Genomic DNA, 22,652 nt, shown 5'->3' with positions numbered 1-22,652 from the left:
GTTAAGCTGGTTTTCTGAGTGAGCAAAGGAATTATATTTTTACACCAAAGGAAAAAAATTTAAAGTACACTTTTCCCAGGTAAAAATAAAACTTACAATGATTTGGGGTCAAAAATTCTCTTATGGTTCCAGCAGGTCAGAGAACAAGAAGAGAAATAATTTATCTGTTTTATGAACTCAGCTTTCCTCTTGAAAACCATATGTCTGTTCCCCTAATTCTGTCAGCAACTCATTCAGTAAAGTAATAAAACATGGTCTTATGCTGAAGGATTATGTTATCAACTTGACTGAGGCCGTTTAGAACCATTCCAGTGAAGGGACAAAGTCTGATCTTAATGCTAAGTGGTTCTTTGAGTTCACCTCTTATCCAGTAGTAATTGATCCTGGAAGGCTTTTGTAGCTTAAATCATCTCTGTAGCATCACCCAAGCTGTCCAAAGGGACTATAGGTGTACTTTGTCTTAAGCAGTACTTCAAGGACATTTTTGATTTGGGACTTGAATTCTCTTATGTCATTCGTCCTATCCAATAATTCATCCTGTCCAATAATTACTTAATCTTAACCAATAATTAATTCAACACTGTTGCTGTTGTTATTGTTGTCTATTTTGAATCAAAAGCCATGCCTATGCAATACACTTTAAAGGACAACATTTTAATTCCAAGCAAAGGTTATTACAGCAATTTCCTATACTGGGAAAATGATCTCTAGCAAGGAAATGTGGCACCCTCTCTCTCTTTCTTCTCTCCACCCCGTTTTAGAAATTGTTCATGGATTTTCTCTGGCTCTGTTCTCTGTAGCCTCCACCATAACTAAGTGTACCAGTTACATCGATTTGTGTTCTACTCGTGTGATTCATGACATGCCAATGTGGTCATTATAATTGAGTTCCATAATGAAGATAAGCAAGAAAAAGATAAAGCGATAACCTCCAAAAAGCTAGAGATTAATGAGGGGTGCTTCAGTCCTGAACAAGGCAGTGAATGCATGTGTTTGGGAAAGTTAGGTCTGTGCCAGAAGACGGGGAAGGTAAATGACTTTACGTATTACATGTCAAACAACCAAAAAGTGTACAATTGTACACTTTAGGTAAGATATGAGGGGAAAAAAGTCAAGTTTCTTCCCTTTCTTTTCCCTTCTGCCCCACTTCCCACTTTAAAACCTTACTTCCATTATTTTTCTTTTCCACTCCTTTCGTTTCTGCTTCAGGGTATCTCCTAATCTTCAGAACATGGGGAAGAGATGTAACAGCATTTTTAAAAAGTATCGACTTAGTTTCTAAATGCCTGTATCTGTTTCATAAAACATATTCATTGACATACTGAGTTTATCTTTCCTTAACGTTGGCAAGGCATTCAGATTTAATTCCTATCTGTAGGAGAATATAACTTTCAGGGGCAAAAAATCCAGTCTGTGCTTAAATACACTACTGATTTCTTTGCATTTTTCACTATAAAGTTCATCTTCCAGTGAACTCATTCTTCAATTTTTCAATATCCTTCTTGAATTTCAACTCCAAGTCTTTCACAGAGACACCATAGTATGGATATCCTCCTCTTTCTTAGCTAATGTTCTGTCTTTTGCTTCAGATCTTGCCCCAGCTTTTGGCAATGGTGTTACATTTTTTAAATAGCAGCATCCTCCCAGCTTTTTCTAAGCTCCTGGAGTTTTTTGAGAAAAAATAAAAATAATATTAAAAAAAAGAGAGAATGATATGGTGGATATGTTTTACAAGTATGAATGTTTCACACGTTCTCATGATTTTTTTCTCTTTTTTATTTTTTAAAAGTTGTTTTTTATCAAATACATAGAGTATATGTGCAATTTTCCTATCTTTCCCATTTTGGCTTCCAGTTCTCCTTACCCATTTCCTACTTTTCTTACTTCCTCTTTTACTGAAATGTTTCCCAATTTGCTGTAGAGAATGGACTAGAAAGAGAATAAGCAAGAAATAGCAAAACCAGTAAAATGTATGTTTAAAAATGTCTGATATGTATTTATTTTTCATTATAAAAATCTTGAAAGTTCTGCTTTTGACTTACATTAATTAAAATCTAGAAAGTTATTGACATTCAAAATGTGAACATAAATTATTTAAATTAAAAATTGGAATTAAAATGTCAAGGTTTTCTTTTTTTAAATACAGACTTAGAGAACTAGACCTTTCTCTGAAAACCATTTTTGTCTGCTTTGCATGAAGAGAAGCATAACTAGTTTAGTTGGTGAATAGGAAAATTTAGCTCAACAGTTCTGGAAAGCCTGGAAGGAATGCTCTTTCCCTCATCTAAAGCCAAATGTACTCTGGATAACGATATTTGCCTGGCAGAATAGACTGAGAACATCTGCTACCTCAGCACCCCTAGTCCCCACATTCTTGGGACTAACAAGTGTACATACTGGATGGATCCATGCGTCAGAAAGGGAAAGCATCCAGCAAAGTGTTTTGAGTGCAGGAAACTGCTTGCCCACAAAATAAAATGTAAATATTTTAGGACAAAAAAACCCCAACCACTCAGACTTTATAGAAGAGTCACAGAGACATATCTGTAATATTTAGTCACTAATAAAGTGGGATAATTTATAAGGTTGTGTGAGATTTTAACTGTTGTGGAATTATATTGGTTGGCAACAAGCTGTAATGCAAAGTGTATATGGGTACAGCCTGTCTCTTAGCTTGCTAAATGCTTTGTTTTTTATGCCATCTGTGTGGTGCTATCTTTATCTAGCTGAGGATTTTGTTTATACATCTATATTTAGTACATTCAAAAGAAGGAAAAAAAAAGGTAATGATTTTGTTTTGTTTTTCAAATGAACCTAGGACAAGATCCAGAGTACCAGAGTAGAAAACTTGGACTGGGACAGACCTCAGTGCAAGATATGCAATAGCTTATCCATTATCACCTGATACTCCTCTAATGATAATACTGGTGAAGGAATCCTAAGGTCCTTAAAGAATTTCTTTCATAGGATGGATTCAGGTTCCTAAATATATGTGTCTAGGTGACCTCAGCATCTGCCAAAGGCTGGCAGGTAAAGCAAAAGACCTATGGGAACTGTGCCCAGGAGTGAGGGCTGGAGTTAAGGAATAGCTATATTAGGTTGAGTGCAACAGCACTGATTCAGATACCATGCAGGTGAGGTGTGAGAAATGTGCATGCATGGAGACAGAAGACTAGGGTTAAGAATCCTCAGGCAGGGGTAGCCATGGGTCTTGAATCTTGAAAGTGTTGGGTACAAGGGTTTGAAGGCATGAGGAAGTATACACCCTGGCTACCAAAATATTTCCTTGTAGCTTAGTTATGAATATGTCTTGACTAAAATTAAGAAAGTTATAATCTCATTATGTAAATGAGAAAGCAATGACACTTGTCATCTCCTTTCCATGGGAAAGGAGCTAACACTCCTTTTCAATTAATCGTTTTTTAGCAAATGGAAACCAAAACACTCAGCTGCTTTTCTGACCCAGTCATAATACTGTAAGCTATTTTCTGGATAGGCAAAGCCTTTATGTAACTAGATGATGGACTGTGGGGGTGGGAAAACCTGAGCTTTGAGTTCCTCTGCAAATTTTCTGTTGACATGGGATAAATAGTTCTTCTCTGCGCCTAATTTGTTAGATGGCATTTGGTAGAGGGATGAGAAAAGCCCAATCAGGCTTTGAAAGATGCACGGGTTGAACCAACATCTTCCTCGAATATGTGCCTCTAGTTCTATTGAGCTTCATATACCAATTTATATTTACCAAGTGAATGACCCACCATTCTTTTCCCTTTGGAGTTTAGGATTTTTTTTCTTCCTTTATGTCCTTTAAATCTATGTTTTGGTCAGAGAGTCTGACAGGATGTGCATGCATTTCTTCTGCTAATTAATTAAAACTACCACAATTTTGACTTAAACCAGCCAGGAATAACATTTAACTGGAAATAGGAAAAAAGGTTGAAGAGACACAATTTGTACTGTAAGCTGCAGTCACCTGATCAGTGGTAAGCATTTGTTTCCATCGTGTGGATAACTTGAATGCTTGACAGCACCTCTGATCAGTTAAGTTAGTTTAGCCTTGAGTTAAGCGAAGTCTGGCCTGTGCAGGGATTTTCTGAGGATTTCATCAGCAAATCTTTCTTGCAGTCTGTGGTTTTCACAAGTTTTCCACTCTTACATTTATACCTGGGGGAATTTCTCCCAGAAGGCCTGGTTTCTTTCTCTTAAAGTATTCTGTGGTTTTTTCTAGCAGTGCTATATGCTACAGGAGCATTTGTCTGTCCTCAATAGAAAGATAATACAGAATGCTATATGCATGGATCTTTAACTCTTTATGCTCCTGATTCCTTGATTGTTTCTCTGTGAATGTGCTGGTACTTATTACAGTGGATCATTATGATGAGAGCCTGGACTACCTGTGCTGCCAGAACACATCCCATTAGAGATGTTAGAGTACTCAGTTTTACCTCTGCTGATCTTACTGACTGATACTGGATCATAAAAGACCCTGGAGTCACGGTGCCAGTTGGGATAAGAATAAATAATGTGACCATATGGTGCTTTTCTATGTTATAGGATGCAATTGCGAAACTTGGTATGGCTCACTTTGTGAACCAAGAATGCTGGAGACAGATATATCATTGGGAGATAAAAAATATTGCATATCCAACACAAGACTGAAGCTCACATCTCTGTGAGAAGTATTTTGATCTTATCTACAAACTTACCCCCATGCTATGCCCCAGAGCTGTCAGTTACCAGTGGCATATCTGCAGAACAGCTGAAGATTTGGAATTTAGGCCATGACAAAGTAGAATTTTGCCCCTGCTGAGCTGAGTGACAGGTAACTTATTTGGTTCTATATACACAGATTGTGCCTGTGACCTCCCATAGCATGGACAGCTGCCTATCTTTTAAAATTACCGGCCTCTCCAATCTATTTTGTGTGCCTCTCTGTAAAATAGGATTAGATGAGCGAGAAATGCAATGTATTATTTTGAAGAGACCATTTTCAACATTTAGCTTGTAAGCAGAGCCAGTCATATTTCTTGCTTAACAAATCAGTCAGACTGATAGAGGTGAACTAACCTTTATAGGCTAAATAAAAAAGAAAAAGAAAAGTGCTTAAAATTCAGGATTTTGAAGCAGCCCCTTCATAATGACAGACGAACCAGGATCCTGAACTTGAATCAATGAACTGACTTGTTCACCATATTAGTCACATGCAACAGAAAGGCATCAAAATGACTTCCTGATAAATCATTCATTTCTTATAAATGCATTTGCATTGCTTTATGCTGATACATAAATGTATGAGCACTTAATTTAGTCTGATGTCACTCCAGCCTTAGCTCTGGCCTTCCATGCTCCTACAGCTACTGTGAGACAGGGCAATTGCCATCGACCAGGGAAGAATGAGTGGCACAGCATATTTCTAGATCAGGTATAATTACCATTTTGTGTGCCAATTAATATTAGATTAAAAAAAAGTCATCCTCCAAAGAAACCTATTTATTATTTAAAAGCCCCCCAGGGTATCTTCTGACATGGATTGGTGCTATAGCAAAGCAGAGGCATGAAAGCAGCTGAAAGCAGACAAACTGTTAAGCAGCATTTAATCCTTTATGCATGTTTTATACATAAACAAATTGGAATGTGTAGATCAATGTCCTCCAGCTGTTTTTCAAACCCCATTCTGCCTTCATTAAAGATTTAGAGAGGAAGTTTCCAAACATAGATATGATGTCAGGAAAAATAGGATAGGCTCGCTCTTTCTTTTTTTCCCCTGAGCGGTTTTCTTAAAACCACCACTGCCTCTCACTGTAAAGTGTTCCTTTGCCACTGCAGCCTGCACACTGAATCCTCTACACAGTCATGTATTTTAGTGCTGAGTCACGTTAATTAGGCAAAAGATATAACTCCCTGATAAAGTGTCCTAAGGGAGAGCCAATTTGGCCACATCAAGTTCACATGGGAGTGATAAAATAGCAGGCTCAAATCACTCCCATGTAAACTCAGCCTATTTTCAATGACGTAGTGCTCTATGGTTCCTTGAACATTTATTCTAACAGCCACAGTGAGAATTCATTGATTTAATCAGAAGGAAAGTTTTTCAATTTACTCCTCCTTGTCATTAAAGGTCTTGACTAAAATGGAAAAATTTAGTCTCAAGACTGAGGTGGAGCAGAGCAAGTTGATATGAGGATGTTGGTGGCTCACTCCGCGTTTGAGAGACTGGCATTGCAGGGATACTGCCTTTGCAGTTACGTCTCTATTCTTTCCCATAGATCTTTCCTCTGCTGAAGGCTGCACTCCTTTCCCAGCCTGGTGGTATGTTTGGGTTACAGAACAGGAGCTCTCATGGTCAGGTCTCTATTACAGCTATCAGCAGTGTTTTAATAATAAGTAGCTGTTCTGCATCTTTGGCTGTACTGCTGTTGGCTTTATTTGTCACACACTGATTGTAAATCCCCAAAGCTGAATCCTCGCCCACCTAATTGCACAGACATAGAAGGACAAGTGTGGTGACTTGTGGAGACCTCCTCGCAGGGCATACAGCCTTGTCCTGCATCCTTTCTCCATTAGCACATACCTCTGCCTCCACCACATCCCTTTAACAGCACCTTGAGTTCCCTGGTTTTACCTCCTACTTTGGTGCATTCTGAAGACACTAAGCACCACTCTGAAACCACTGTTACGAAATACAGAAATCTGAGCTCTATGCAATGTCATCCCTTCCTGCTGTCACAGAGAGCAGTATCTCTGCCTCACTTCAAACCTGGTATGAATTTCAGAATCAGATTCTTTACCTGACTGCTGCCTGCAGTATTAATTACATGGGCTGCTACAATGCCAGATGGTGATTTTTTTTCTTGCTTTGGTATTACTTGGTTCCCAAAAACATGCAGAACAGAAAAATACCACTTTCACAACACAGGATGAGCTGGGATTTCCATTCTATGTGCTTTGAATTTAGATTCCTGGACCCTGATTATTTAGAGGCATTTACAGTAGCACTATAAAGTTGGTGAGTCTTACAGATGTTCTAAAGCTGTAAAAATCACACACACACACAAGCACCTAGAGATCTGCCAGCTCAAAGCAGCTGCAGCTAGATGCAGTTCTCACTTACCCTTTACTCCTACACTAAGGTTATTACTATTAAGAATTAATATACAGGTGCTGTATCACAGACCTGTGGGGGACTCAGTTTTGCAGTGGTTGGGTTCTCTGTGCAGAAGGCTTGCAGAGCACTGAGAGGCACACAGCATTATTAGAGCATGCAGCCTGTATTATGAGTTCCCAGTGCATAACACTCCAGCCTTCCTAGCTGGAGAAATTAAAGTGTAAACACAAGATGCTGCTTTACTACATTCACATCTGGTGTTGTAGCTGGTTTTCCTGTGAATATTTTCAAAACATCCAGATTGTTCAGAACAAAATCATGAATACCACATCTGCTCCCTGAGGCCTCTAAGAGTCTTGCACCCGGATGAAGGCAAAAAAAAGGATATTTGCCAGCACTTGATAAATATAAAAAAAAAAATACAGGAAAATATAGTCATATGTACTTTGGCTGATTTACATTAGGAAGAGAGTTACTTTCTGGCAACACAGGTTGCATATCTGAAATCTCCAAAGTATGCGATTTCATGACTTTTGTTTTATTCCACCTATGTTTGAATAATAACTGTTGCATCTCAATTTTCTAACTCCATCTGAGGTGTAGAAGTAAGGATAAATATTATCTGAAATTCTGGGCATGTTGTCTTTCACTACAAGGTGTTTCAGAACATCTCTATGCAGCAGAGGAAATGGACATTTCTTTGTGTATATTTATATATCTCTTTATAGATAGATGGATAGATAGATACAAGTAACCATCACTGAAGTACTTTTCCCAGTCAGAGATTCCCACTGGCTAAGACAGTGTTAATAAATGAGGAATTTACTAGCACAGAAGAGATTTGTCATTTTTCTTGCATAGTTTTCTGTTGACATGAAGTCAACAAGTTGATCTGTCTTCTAAATCACCTGACAAAGCTGGAATTCCTTCTTTCCTTGTCTTCATCTTGCTCCCAGGCTGCAGGGACTCTACCCTATATCCAGGCAATTTACAGATGCCTCTTCCCATTCTTTTCTCAGGTCTTCTTGCAATAACCTAAAGATACAAGACTGCAGATGTAATTTCTCACCCACCTCCTTGCAGAATTTAAAAACCAAACCAAACCAAAACAAAAACAAACAAACAAACAAACAAACAACAACCACCGAACAAAACAGCTGCCTGTTTCTCCCCACTATGTGAAATCTTTACCCATATTTACCAGTGATATATCTAGATAGTTTTGCTTGCTGGTAAAACTATTAATAGAAGTTGGGATTAGAGTCATAGAATCATAGAGTGGTTTGGGTTGGAAAGAACCTTATAAATAATCTCATTCCAACTCCTCCTGCCTTGGGCAGGGATACCTTTCACTCGACCAGGCTGCTCAAAGCCCATTCAACCTGGCCTTGAACACTTTCAGGGATGGGACATCCACAGCTTCTCTGGGCAACCTGTTCCAGTGCCTTGCCACCCTCATAGTGAAGAATTTCTTCCTAATATCTAGTTTAAATCTGTCCTCTTTCAGCTTAAAGCCATTTTCACTTGTCCTGTCACTACACACACTTGTAAAACATCCTTCTCCACCTTGGAGAGCATTCTTTTTTCCTGACTGAACAACCTCAATGCTCTCAACCTTTCTTCAAAAGAGAGGTTCTCCAGACCTTTGATCACTTTTGTGGCCTTTCTCTGGGCTTGCTCCAACAGATTCATATCCTTCTTATGTTGGTGGTTATGGCTTAGCTGAACCTTAGTGAGAAAAGTGATAGTAGAAAAACTTGATGTCTACACAGAGCAGTATGCAACTGCAAAGGCACTTATAAACCCTCATGTGTGGGCTTGAATTCTGAACATCTCTCAGTGCCAGCCACTGTTAAAATGTTTGACAGCATACCAGCTGCAATTGAACCCAACAGACTAGCACAATAATCAAAACAACCATGCTAATGAGTCCTAAATACAAGAGTGCCTTGTATTGTTGTGGTGTTACTGGAGGAACCATCCACCAAAGTGAGTCTCAGGTATAATGAATTTAGAGACTTTGCTCGTGGCTGTGAGTTGTTGTGAATTTGGGCCTGAATGTCAATTCAAGACCACTTTGGATACAGCAGATTAATTTTAGTACAGAGAGTCAGGATTTCAGTCCATTTTCACAGCTAGTAGGTAAACAGGGCCTTTCTTCAACTGGAATGGCTGAATGCTTGCCCCCTGTAGTGTCTTCTTGACTTGGTTTTTAGTAGAACTCACTTTCTGGACATCAAATACATTTGAACCAAAAGATAAAGGAAGAGATGCCAGGACTGAGATTCTGCATTCTTAGTAACCGGCTAACTCACATTCCATCTATGCGTTTGAAGCTTTCTGTGACTGATAACTTATGTTATAAAATGAATTCCCAGTGTCATGATAAATATTTTGACCAAAATGTTTTTGATTCTTTGTGGGATTGGATGCATTTTGTTGCATGCCAGAAGTAGATAGTACAGATAGTGTATAGATAGTGCAGTTCCCTATTTGACAGGCACTGGTTTGATTGCACAGGCTGTAAGCTGTCAGTTTGGCTTTCCAAAGAAACACAAAAAGGCAGAAAATGAGTATAGGATATGTTTTCATGTGTTTGTTACCTGAGGTAAGTAAATACAAAATGACCACTAAATATACACAGACATATATATATATGTATAAATATATACATGTAAATATATACATATATATATATTCACCTGACTTTAAAGTGTAACAGCAATCAATTCCCCAAAATGTTCCTGCATCTTTACCCAAAATCAAATTAGCAAGCAAAGAAAAACTATTTCTGTACAACTGCTGCAGTACTCTACATTTCTCTCAGTACGATGACAATTTTTCCAGTGGTATTAGAGTGTCTCTTGTGGCAATTTCAGGTAATTATGATTTAGTATGAACAAACCTGGAAAATGCTTGGAGAAATGACCAGGAAGTTTATAAAGTCATCTCTGAGGATAAATGTCATAAGAAGGTGGACAGGCAGATTGTCTCTATGCCTTTGTCTTGCCTTCTATTTTATTCATAGAAATAGAATATAATGGTGAAAGATCTCCAGATAAATTACAGGCCCCTCATCTGAAGGGGCAATCTGCATCTATCTAGGAGTGGATGGATACATCCACATTGCATTTCAGCCACTATATCCTTAAAGGGGCTCTGTGGAGTAGAACAGGAAGCTGATGGTGGCATGAAATATGCAGATGTACATCCACAAAATAAAGCTTTCCTGATTAATGAAAGTCTGCTGACTTAGGAATTTTCCTCTGAAGTGATCTACTGACACAACAGTGACACTCTCTGCAGCGCCCCTATCCAGCCCAGCCATTTAACTATTCCTTCTGTAAAAAGCATCTGCTGAAATTTCATAAGGTAAATTTCAAACTTAACAACTTCAGTTATTAAACCAAAGTTGAACCTTATCTATAGACATGAAAAAGTCTCTTTGCAGGCCTGTGGACTGAAAAGAGTATGAACCATCCCCTGAACTTCCTTCATAATGCAGTTGGTCACAGACATCTCATCTCCTTTGGTCACAGGAAGCATATTGTTATCTCTGATGTGAGCTCTGACTCTACAATTTCTTTCTCTGATTTTTCTTACTTCTAGTCTTTAGTATGAAGACCATTGCTCTAAGCGACAGCCAGGTATGAAATGAAAATAAAAGTTGTATAAACTATATAAAAGTGAGAAAACACCTCATATTATCACATCATGCTTGAGCTCTACATACTTTGTCAACAATCCATTAAGCTGCTCTTAGTCTGAAGAGTAGATTTAAGTATAAGCCCTTTTTTAAAGTACATTGTCTGGCAAAACAAACCCAAAAATCTGGATTGTTGTGAAGACTATTTTTCTGCATAAGATGAAAAACTTAAAGAACAAAATTTAAGAGTCAAGCCTTGCCATCAATATATTAAGCATATTTATTTAGTAAACTAAGAAAAAAAAATTTAAAAAATCAATTTTTTGAATAATTGTTTTCCAAAAGAGAAATTAACTAATTTAAATGTAAATGAATGAACCTAAGCAATTAAAAGTGATCACACAAAAGCAAAAAGCAGAGTGATAAGGTCAACTAGTAAAACTAAATTTTATAACAGCTGTAAAGTGACCATTTCAGCAAATCATGAGTAAGACCTGCTATTTATGACAGGGGAAAAGTTAACATTTTAAGTTCAATGTACTGTGCTATCAGTAACTGATGCTTGAAACAGGAAAAGCAGGAAAACAGTTTTTTGTGTTTTGTGAGTTTTAGAGTTTGTAATTAGGGATACAAAGAGATGCAATGGAAATGATTAGCCCAAAAACAAAGGAAAGAAGTAGTCAGTGAATGAATGAGACCTAAACCCCAGGACTGCAAGATTTCCACTTTTGTATTCCTTCTCACAGACCTCTCTGCTTATATTTTAGTAGAAAAGCTATTATAAAATATTGAAGCAGATATTCACTCTACCTATCCTTTCCAATCATTCAGCTCTACATATTCTGTGCAGTGTAAACAATTTAATTTGGATTACTGGCCTCAGGGAATACCCAGAAAAGATCAGAAATAACCTGCCCCCATAGTATTGTTGTTTTATAGCTAAAGATTGGTTTCATAACTTTTCTTAACTGTAGTTTTCCTTAGTCAGAAATCTCCATGGCATCACTTGAATACCTCTATTGATAACCAGCACGTCATTTTACTTACCTCCAGATCATCTTGTTTTGCCCAGATGTCACCTACTACTAGACATAGAGTCTGGACACGTTTTGTGATTGTATCTACCCTTATAGCCATGCTCCTGGGGCTTCCCTTGGACCATAGCAGTAGCAATCTCTCTGCTGCATCAATCCTTCGGGCCTTCGATCAGCTCCAAGGGGACACAAAATGCTCTTCTGAAAATCACTTTGAAGTCCCTGAACACAAGGAGAGATGCAAGTATCAGAAGGAAGCTTTCAATTATACAGCCAGTGTGTGAACACCAAATCACTGCAATTGTGATAAAACCTGGACTCATCCTTCCCTCTGCTCTCTTCATCTGGGTTTCATCTCTTCCCAGCAAGCTTTCTCTAGCAGTTGCAAGTCTTAGTGGGCACAAGTAGAGGAGAAGCAAAGTGAGGTCTGGCTACAGCTGGACATGATGAATCACAACCAGTCTGAGCCAAAGGGTAGGAAGATTAATCTTATCTGCTTCCAAGATGTCAAGTCCAAGTGTGTCAAACAGGCTCCTGTCAGTGGAAAAAGATGTTATGGAAAATGAACTGACATATCTTAAACTAGGTGTCATCAGTGAAGACTTCCCCCCACATCTCAGCTCTCTCTTTAATCAGTCAATTAATCAGCATAAAGTGGCTGCTTATTATCCAATTGCATTTAGATGGTGTGAAGTCCTACTGAAACATTTACCATACCATGACAGATTTCAGAATTTGCAAAAGAAAAATAACCAACAAAGAGTGTTTAAACTGAATCTTTCAACCCCTTGGAGATGTCTATATCATAAAGCAGGTCCACCCCACTAAGCAGATACAAGAAATTTTTGACTTTCGACTTTTTCAGTAGCCTTTAAGAAGTACAACTTGTATCTAACTTTATTCAGCACATACATAAAGATCATACTCCCTTTCTCACCTCCTGCCTAGTATCTGGTGCAATGGCTGAGCTCCCAGGTGCGAAGCAGTCTCCTGGTTCATTGCTTCCTTTTGAAAGCACCTCAAAAAATTTTTCCTCCAAACTTCTGTAAAAATGGAACACCCACAGGAAGATGATTTAAATGGTGGAATGTTTCTTAGACTAAAACTCTGCAGTGTCCAGCTTCACTCAATCCAACTAGTTTCTGGAGGAAGTCAGGCACCAGCAAAAAAAAAAACATTTAAAAGATAAATAAATAAGCTTTGACTTGAATTGCTAGATGATTATTCTTGGGTATTATTCTACATGTTTAGTGTCATTACCAAACTGGCACAAATTATATTATGAAATTATCTTGTTCACTCAATAGTCTCAGCAGCTTAAGCTTTTTCTGTAAGCTATTTCTTAAAGCTAGAGATTACACTTTGTTTTTTCTTCCTCTCTCCTATTTCTTCAGCTGGTCTCAAGGATAAACAGGTTTTAAAATTGAATATATTTTGAAGGCAGTTACGAATTTGCATGTTTATTGGTTTCATTGTTGTTTGTTCCTGTGTTTTTTTCCTCTTCATTATAAATGAATAAGTTGCTTTTGTGAAACGAACATGATTTTTTCACCTGGATAGCTTGGCTTTTCCCATCACAGAAGAATTTGCAACCTTAGGATTTTTTTCCTCTTGCTTTGCTGTTTCCTTGGTCTTCTACCCTGTTGCATACGAAGATTTTATTGCTGCTTAACTTGGGTAAGAGATTGTTCTTTCACTAAACTACTGAGGCTGAGTTAACATACTTCACCTTTTTAACTAGTATTCATTTATATTTGATGGAAAAAAAGTGGGAGGGAAAGTATTTCATGTTTCACTTAGAAATGGTGGCAATGAATTAAAAAAACAACAAAACAACAGAACACAAGAGAAAGAACAGGAGAAAAGAACATCATGTAGTTCTCTTTCTACTTATTTCCAAATTTACATATTTCTTATTAAAGGGAGAAGAGAAAGTGTCCATGGTAACAGTGCTAACTCGATTTATGAGGGGTTACAGAGAGCACTTGGCCCTGAAGGATATGAATACTTTGGGAATGAGATTTTCTTTCTATTATAGAATCATAATATTTCCAATGCCTTATGACTCTCATCATCTGATCTGACCCAGCAACTGAGAAACATCAGTATAGTTACTTTATGAATAGTTCCTTAAAACACCACTGTAAGGAAAGATAAAAATTCAAAATCTTTACCTTCTGACCAATGCAAATTTGGTAAGTGGAATAAATAATTGGCCTTGGCCTCATTATTGGTGGTCAGTATCCTCAGAACTGCCATCACTTGTGTCCAGTGCTCAGCTACATTTGGGATTTGAGGGTCTTTGCTTATCATTGCAAGCAACTAAGTGCTGCAAGTTACTTCCATAGGCCGTTGACTTTTGTCTTAATGTGTTGCTGGTGTCATCTGCAGGGACTGTCTCAAAAGGCCACATCAGGCAATAAGAGGAGAAACATGTCTAAATGAGCAAACACAAAATTCTCTGGCATAGTATCAGCTTGAAGATTGAGAGTCACAATTTCCTCTCTTTCACTGCTGTCAAACAGATCATGTGGGAAGCTACACTGTCCCACAGTTATCAACACAAACTGGTTTGGACTTAAATGGACTTTTCTTTCCAGCTTTTGCCCTGATTTTCTATATAAGCTGAGAAAAGTGACCCAGCTCCTTCTGTCATTAACCTATTTGGACTGTAGGTTAATCAGATCTGGGAATATCTCTCTTGATTATATTCTTAGCTGAGATTTCACCTGAAATGTCTGATTCCAACATGACAGGAAAAGTAGGGAGGTGAAAAACACAAGAGTGTTAGAGCCTTGAATTTTCTTAAGATTTGTTCTTCTAACTTAGTCCCCAAAATGGATGCAATGAATCTCTGATATCAGGACACAAAACTGGAAAGTTCTTAGGTGGTTTTTATTAGTGCACATTGTATTGTGGGGATTTTGAACGGCTGTTCTAGCATTTTCTCCAATTGCAGACTCTCTTTTTAACGGTCAAATAAGGATTTTACTTCAAAACTTCCTTAATTTTGCTGAGCTGGATGGAAATTTTTTGCTACAAAATGCAAAAATGTTTGGAGACCTCAGAGTGTTAAACCACATGAGTCTTATGAATGATGGTGAAAAAGAAAGAATAAACATTTTACTGTTTCATTATCTACACAAAAGTTTTTTGAAAATAAAGATCCATGACCTTTCAACTTCAATTGAAATACCACTCATTTAAAGGACATATCCACTTTGCATGATTGTGTATGGACAGTGAGTGGAGAATAGCATTTAAAACTTAAAATGTAGGGGAAATCAAGTAGGCAGAGCATTACTGTCTGGATTATAATTTGGCCCCATAATCAGTTATTAGCTTCTAATACCATAAGTTCTATATGGTTACATAAAAACACACACCCATTCACATATAGAAATATAAGTGCTGCATTATGAGTCATTTCCTCTATTTTTCAGTAACAGAATAATGCATTTGTTCCAAATTATGACTATGGAAACAGCCACACGGCTTTGTTAATGCTCCCATTCCTTCCCGGAAAGTTTGACTAATTCTCCAAGTAAACTATGCATTGTGAAAGTACTGAAAGTTTGCTCATAGCTGCTGAGAAATTAATAGAGGGGAAAGTGAGGACTGGATATTTTTTTAACAGAGCCAAGACTGAACAAAGGGAATAAGCACAGTTGCTGTGTTTGCAGACTGTCTTAAAATGCAACAAATTCAGCCCTGACAAATGTGCAAAAACCTGAAAAAGACATTAGAGTAAAATATTTAAGAGATAATTTCAGTCCCATGCTAGGAAATCTTTATATGCACCCCTTGTCTCATACTGCTAGTAATATTATGCCTTTGTTTGTGTATGATATACTTTTTAGGCTGTGGGGTAATTTTTTTATTCCTATTTGGTAATTTATGACATATGGGTTAGAGTAGTGTCACTCTGAGTTCTTTTACTCATTATTGTATAAAAGAATCCTGGATGAGCAGTATATATCTTCCTTAGAATTTGTTATGCCTAAAAAATAAATTATGACATTTATTGAATTATTAAAATCATGACATTTTAGGAAACTGAATCTGATTTTCTCCAACATTAGGAAACTTTGCCTTGGACCCTCAAAGGAATTTGGGCTCCTAATTTTGAATTTCCCTGGCAGAGTTGGCTAGAGGGGTTTATCCAGCTCAGTTTAAATGAGTAAAAGGTTCACAGTTTCTTCAGAATACCTAAAATATTAATTAACATTATTTAGTGGATATGGTTATAATGTTCAAAATTCCTCTTAATAGAGGCAGTTTCAGCTACAGTCCTTTGTCATTATGGATTATATGCATGAATTCCTGAATTTAAATGATGCTAGCCTTGAGGCATTGGGGCTAGTTTATCTCTGCCTGTGGAGAAAAAAAAATCAAGAAATGTTAAAAAAAGTTTAAAAAGGGAAAAAAAGTTGGAAAAAGACAAATTTTCTCTTTATCATCTTTAAAATTTCTTTTAAAAATTACATAACATTTTTTAAGTCAAATGAATTTGTTTCTCTGAAATTACATTATATTTTTAAATTCCTGCAACTACACTTTTTATATAAATGTATGCTCAGAATAGGAAAGTTTTTCTTCAGATCAAGCACTTGACTATACCCAAAATACATATGTGGGAGTTAAAACTGGATGGCTGACTGTATTAATATCACATTTCAGAAGTATTTCTGAAAACTATTGCAAATCCCTGTTCAGTAATGTTGCTTCTGAGGAATGTAAGACTGCTTGTTAGGTTGAATTTGAGATAGTTTTCCACATCTTAGCACAATAGTAATAATAGTGTAGTTAAAATGATGTAACATTCAGCCTGGGCTGCAAAAGGTACTCAAGATCCTGAGTAAATATGTAGATTTCTAGACAATGGTGATTTCCAAGGACTGCAATTATTGCTTTTATTTTTAAGTTCAGTTTGTCCAAGATTAATATGTTTATTTGAGCTTCTCTCTAATCTTTACATTAAAAGCTTGATTTAGGTGGGTAAAAAACATGAACTTGCAGACATGAGGTTTGTGCCTCGTTGCAGCTCTTGCTTTGAAGAAATGTAGTAGTTTAACATAATTAAATTGGTTCCAGAAACAGTTGAAAAATGTGTTATGCTTGCATTAGGGTCAAGCAGCACAACCCTGTAGCTGAAAACATCAGCGTAGATCAGTTGTCTTCAACAGTGTTGTTCAGGTGACGTCTACCTTGGTGTTCCAGTGTGTGCAAATCATGTGTGAGCATTCATCTGTTCCTAGTTATGTCATCTACAAAGAAAGGGTGAAAAACTCAGTCTTTGAAGTAAACATCACAACCCAATCTTTTCATGAAGATCAAGAGAGTTTTTCCTTCTTGGTTGAGACTAAGGTTCAAGCACTGCAGTATGACATGTAAGGAAAGGACTTTTCCCTCCAATTGCCAAAAGCTTTTTTCTCACCACACAATTTTTTTCATGGGATTCAGGTCTTCCTTTTCCACAAGTTTAACATCATAAAATAGGCTCCTGTTGAATTGCTAACATATAGGACAAATAGTTTGAAATGGAAATAAGGTAGGCAATAATAAAAATCAGTTATCTCTTCCTTATAACATAAGAAAAAGGAACATTTCAAAATAGAACACACCATCTCCTGCTTTAAACTATGTAGTTAGAAAACAGAAAAAACACCACAGAAGTGATTCTATAAAATAGAGGCTTTCTGAATATTAGAAGCAAATACCACGATTTCTGACTTTTCCTTGCTTCTACAATTAAAATAGATCAATTTATTTACTACTTTTTTCTACTCCTTGTATGGACAGAAAAAGCTAAAGCTCTGATTATACCAACAAATCATATTCATCTTTACAAATCAAAGGATTCATGGATCTTATATAGCCCTTGCACCTCACCTTCACCTGCAAACTCTTACAGGCAGAGTTACAATTCACTCTGAACAGGCACCCAGTGGCTTAAAGGCTTGGGCTGTGTCTTAAAACATGACTTCCATGAGGGTAACACTCCTAACCCCCTCTTAATGATGATGGGATAAATAAACACTAGTGAGCAAAGAGAAGAAAATAAAATTCTCTTCATTCTTTTTAAGAGGCCAGAAAGAGTTATCTAGAAAAGAAGAGACTATTACACTGTACAGATGTGGCTGGGTAAGTGCAAAGTCAAAAGGCTTGGAATATGAAACTGTTTGTTTATCCTGACAACAATGTGTATTTCTACACTTTTCATCATGCAAATAATGCATAACTTCACTCTGAAATTTCATATAGAAATCCTGCTTTTCAGAATTTGTGAATGTTTATCATTTCAATAATTTATAATATGCATCAATGGCAAGGATTACCTTGAAGGGAAAGAATGCCATGGAGGTGTTCCCTGTTACAGTTTTATAACTTCACACATAGATACTATATTTGCTAAGATGAACTGTGAACTTTTTATGGTGCTTCTAAAATGTCACTTGTCAGAAGCACTGCCCTTGGAATCTCCCTTTGTTTATCTGCAATGCTATTCCACTATTTGCTCTCCACATTGGGTAATCTGAAATAAGGAGGCACTACAGAACTCTGAAGGTCTAAGTGTAGGTAAAAGAGACTGTGATCTCGTGAAACTGGAAGCAGAGAGGGTAGGTAAGCAGCGTTTGTCATTCCTATTTCAGAGCACAAAATGTTCCTCTCTCAGAGGATGAAAGCCAGTGAACAATGGTTATAAATTAATTAATGCTTCATGGACTCCTAATTTTATATCTTTTGCATTAAATAGTCACGGAATGAAATGCATAAACAGTACTATTAGAGAAGATAGAGAGCCATATTTCTCTGTTTCCAGGTGAGTGCCTATCATGAGAACACGGAGTCAGGCTCTGCTGCACTCTCTTCCCATTCCCTCCAGTCTTTTGTGCAGTGTGGAACAGGTTTTTACAGTAGAAATTGAAAATGCCAACTCCCATTAGCCAGTTGATTAGTAGTTATTGCACTCTCCAGAATAGTGGATTTGCATCTCAAAAAGAAGAGTTAAATCCAGGTCCCTTCCTTTTCAGCTGCATAGTGTAGCTGAAAATCGCTTCAGATGGGTGCATATTGTGTATGTTGCTGTGGTAGGTGAGCCCCAACATTTGCTGATTTGGGTGTGGCACTTGGAGAAATGCCCAATGCATGGACTTCCAAGGGCTGAGGATTTAAATACTCTTTTTGTGAGTCAGATGAGAAGCATGTTTTAGCTTAGCATAAGAGAAACAGAACTTATGCAACCAAAGCATTTCATGTCCAAATTTTGATGCCAGGTAAATGGAAATTTTTGAGATTGTTCACCTGGATACTATATACACTACAAAGGTCTCACATTAGTTTCTAAAACTCCATTCAGAACTGTCCATGGTAGCGTCATAGGCATGGTCTAGAAGAATGGCAGGAAGGGCTTGTGCTGACTGTCAGAGCTGGCCTGTATTGAACTATTTTCCATAGTGTTATAAACTGCCTTCACTACACACGAATAACACACACAGACCAAAACAACAACAAGGAAAACAGGGGAAAAATAAAAACTGTAATGCCCAACAGCCCAAATATTGTTAACAGCATCTTTTATAGAAACTGTGTAATGGTCCTGATAATTGGTCCCATCATGTCAGACAGCATACAGAGGGGAAAGTAGTGGTAGTTCCTGCATAGCAGAGTGGTAATAAACTTGATAGACCAAGAGGAAAATGTCTAAGTACAGGTCCCAGCAGCTACTGGGACAATAAAAATCAATGAACTGAGGCGTCCTGAATCCTAGGGTAGGGCACTGAACATCATTTATGTGTGGAAATACCTGTTGCAGATTGTGACATCAAGATATCAAATCGCTAATAGTTTTTCAGAAATCACTGTCAGGAAAGCAGCTTCAATAATGTTGACTTTCCACAGCCTCCACAGTTGCCAGCTCTAGCCCTTGACAATAGGTTTATAACTGTTTTGAGAGAAGTAAACTGATTTCTCTCAGGTAACTGTTGGTTTTTACCCAAGGAAAGGACCATTTTTGTAGAGTAAAACATAATTTGTTTAGCATTACCCGTAACATTTTATGACTGCTTTCATAAAACTCCCACTTTTTGGCAGCTTTTCTTACCCAATAAAATGTGTGAAGGAAGTAAATAGAGCCAAGAGTAGTTGTCCTAGCCATCACCAGAGCACTTGGGATGGAAGAAAGCCTTTAAATATCGGGGACCAGCTCAGAAGGGGGTGGAAGATAATTTGTGTGATTTTGCCTCTAACAATTTTATTTACCCTGGCTTATTTAAATCTGTTTCTATTTTGCTATTTCTGGAGATGTGTGCCTCAGCCTATTTTTTTCCTTGCTATGCTTTTCATAGATTTAAGCTATTGTGGGAGTCAAAAGTGGAAAAAAAAAAAGAACTTACAAAAAATGTCAGAGCTCTGACAGGTGTCCTCTGACAAATCATTCCAGGGAGGTTTAAAATGTTATTTTTCCTAAGCTTACCCCGTCTCTCCTCCCCCACACTATGTAGAAGGCCTAACACAATCCAGAAGGAGCCGACATGTCACATTCACTGACTGACAACCTGAACTATGAGCTTAACCCCATTTTTATCAGCTGTTCAACCTAGGAAGTACAGCTGGGTTCTGAAGTTGATAAACCTCCCATTTGCCTTCCAGTTCTGCTCTGGAGATGATCCAATGTGTTAAATCACTCCAGGAGCCAGACAGAGGGTGCCTGTCGGAGATCTCAGATCCATGTAGCTCTTTGCCTCACGGCAACTTTCTGGTATTTTAGAATTTTCTTGCTTCTTCCACATCCCTCAGGGAGGCTAATTTCATGGCTCAGCGCACCTCGACTGTCCAGATTATTGTTTTTCCCTTCTGGATATTCAGCCTGAATTTTCCTCTTACACTAACCCCATTAGTTACTTGCATGATTAAACTAAGTGGGTGAGCCTGACAGAATGTGAGGTCCTTGAAAACCCTCCAGTTTTGGAGAGTACAGGTTTGCAATCTGCATTTGACTTGGAGAATGTTTTTCTGATTAAACACTCTCCCATTATGGTAATGAACCATTGAAGTTAAAAATATGTTAAAAATATGTATGTATCTATCTATTAAAGCAAGGCAAAAAAACTGTGGAAGCGATCTGGCTGTGAATTGGGAATCCCTTAAATGTCTTCACATTTGTATGATAGGCCACCTTCTGGCATTTCAGGGATGGTTCAAAGGATTTGTAACCCTTTCAGTTTATTGTCTCAAACAGAAGCTGTAGTGTCTACTTAAACTGCCATGGTAAGAAAAACATATGGACAGAAAAATGTGCTCTTTCCTGTACTCCACTGTTGGAAGTGCCCAACACTTTTTTTTCATAATATATCTTTCTTCCTCAATTATTCAACATCTTACCATCTACTCTTTAATTGCATGCACAAAGAAACAAAGAAACATAAAACCTTCAACTAAACCCTTCAAAATAAGATTAAGTTCTTCTACATCTGTCATTAGGTGCTTCATGAGAACAAAAATAAATCCAAATAAATTATTTATGCAGTCATGTTCATATTTCTAAGATTAATAAAAATTAATTATGGAATAAGGGGCTAATAAATGAACCATCCTAGCAATGTCTGTCAGGAGGATGGTCCTCTGCAAGTAGGAATTCCTTGGGGTTCAGTGTGGTTTAGACTCACAGAGTGGTGTCTTTTTCATAGGAGTTCTCCCCTGCATAGTTTTTCTCACAAATCTCATAAAAACTCAGTATGAGGCAGTGGACATACCATGTAAGCAAGAGAGCTAATAAAGGTTAATAAGCTCATTTTTATAAATGAGCAAATTTTTCAGGGCATCCATAATTTTTTCTTCATTTAGTCATCTCATTTAAAAAAATGTCAGTACAATGGCTTTAAGTATTACAAATTAAATTTACTACCTAAATGAAGATCATTGATATCACAGACAAGCAGGAATAATTTAGATCTTAATTGGACCTCTAAAGGTAATTAATTTTCTAGTGATGTTTGGTATAAATATTCTCTCCTTAATTTATTGAAGTAGAAATCTGAAATGTTCATGAAACCAGTTATAAACAGACAAATTAGAAATGCCCAATACGATTTTTGTTCTTTTTTCTCTTGTATCAGCAGACTCTTATGAAAGTAGTACAAATACAACACTTATGTCTTAAATCTTTTAATAACTGATGCCTTAATCCATAAACATCTATCAGTGCGTGCTGGCATTTAACATAAGGAATCATATTTGAAAACAAAGTCATTAACTATGTTTATTTAATGGGACATGGTATATTCATTCAGTGGGACCTAAGCCACCTACTGAGCTAAAGCCTAAATGATTTGGAACCAGGAGCAGGAGGGAAGCGTGTCAGATTTTCTCCATGTAATATTTCCAAGTGATCTACAAGTAGGAAAGGCCAAACTGTGCCCAGTAGCCTTGTATTTGTTGTACTGCAGTTCCACTGGAAAATACTTAGAAATCTGCAAATGAAAAAGACTTAGCACTGTGAGTTATTAATTATGATGTTTCCATAGAAACTTCATGATTCCTTCTTCTTGAGTAGCAAGTCAACTTCATGTATTGTGAAAGGGAGAATATAGTTATTGACAACTACCTGTAAGTTGCTTGTATATCCTTATATAAAATGAAGTAGTGAAAGAAATGCAATGCAATAGTGCATATATCTTTACTTTTTTCAGTTGTTGCATGGGATTTTTGTTTTTTTCAATACTTCTGTTCAAGTCCACTGACTTCACTAAAAAGGTGTGACTTTCAGAAGACTTAAAGAGATACTGAGATAGGAACAACTTCCAAACAGCCCACGTGTAGGATTTAAAGCTTAGGAAAACCAAGAATAAAATATTATTGAGAAGAA

General features: G+C 37.2%; 1 long non-coding RNA gene across 2 annotated transcripts in view; it reads right to left on the bottom strand.

Moving 5' to 3' along the window:
- Window positions 1–22,652, bottom strand: part of LOC126652625 (uncharacterized) — a 98,285-nt gene that overhangs the window by 19,713 nt on the left and 55,920 nt on the right. Inside the window, exons 1-3 of one of the 2 annotated variants that reach the window (XR_007632020.1) lie at window positions 12,723–12,753; window positions 11,799–12,319; window positions 8,014–8,140 (exon numbers count right to left, since the gene is read on the bottom strand). This is a non-coding gene — a long non-coding RNA (uncharacterized LOC126652625). Of the gene's footprint in view, window positions 1–8,013; window positions 8,141–11,798; window positions 12,320–12,722; window positions 12,754–22,652 lie in introns of those variants that run through there. The other variant, XR_007632021.1, reaches the window with a different exon arrangement.

The sequence above is a fragment of the Myiozetetes cayanensis genome, unplaced genomic scaffold (genome assembly GCF_022539395.1).
Source record: "Myiozetetes cayanensis isolate MyiCay16 unplaced genomic scaffold, myiCay2020 scf9, whole genome shotgun sequence".
In the NCBI taxonomy this organism is placed as follows: domain Eukaryota; kingdom Metazoa; phylum Chordata; class Aves; order Passeriformes; family Tyrannidae; genus Myiozetetes; species Myiozetetes cayanensis.
The sequence above is the reverse complement of the archived record's forward strand: the minus strand, read 5'-3'. Positions and strand labels throughout refer to the sequence as shown.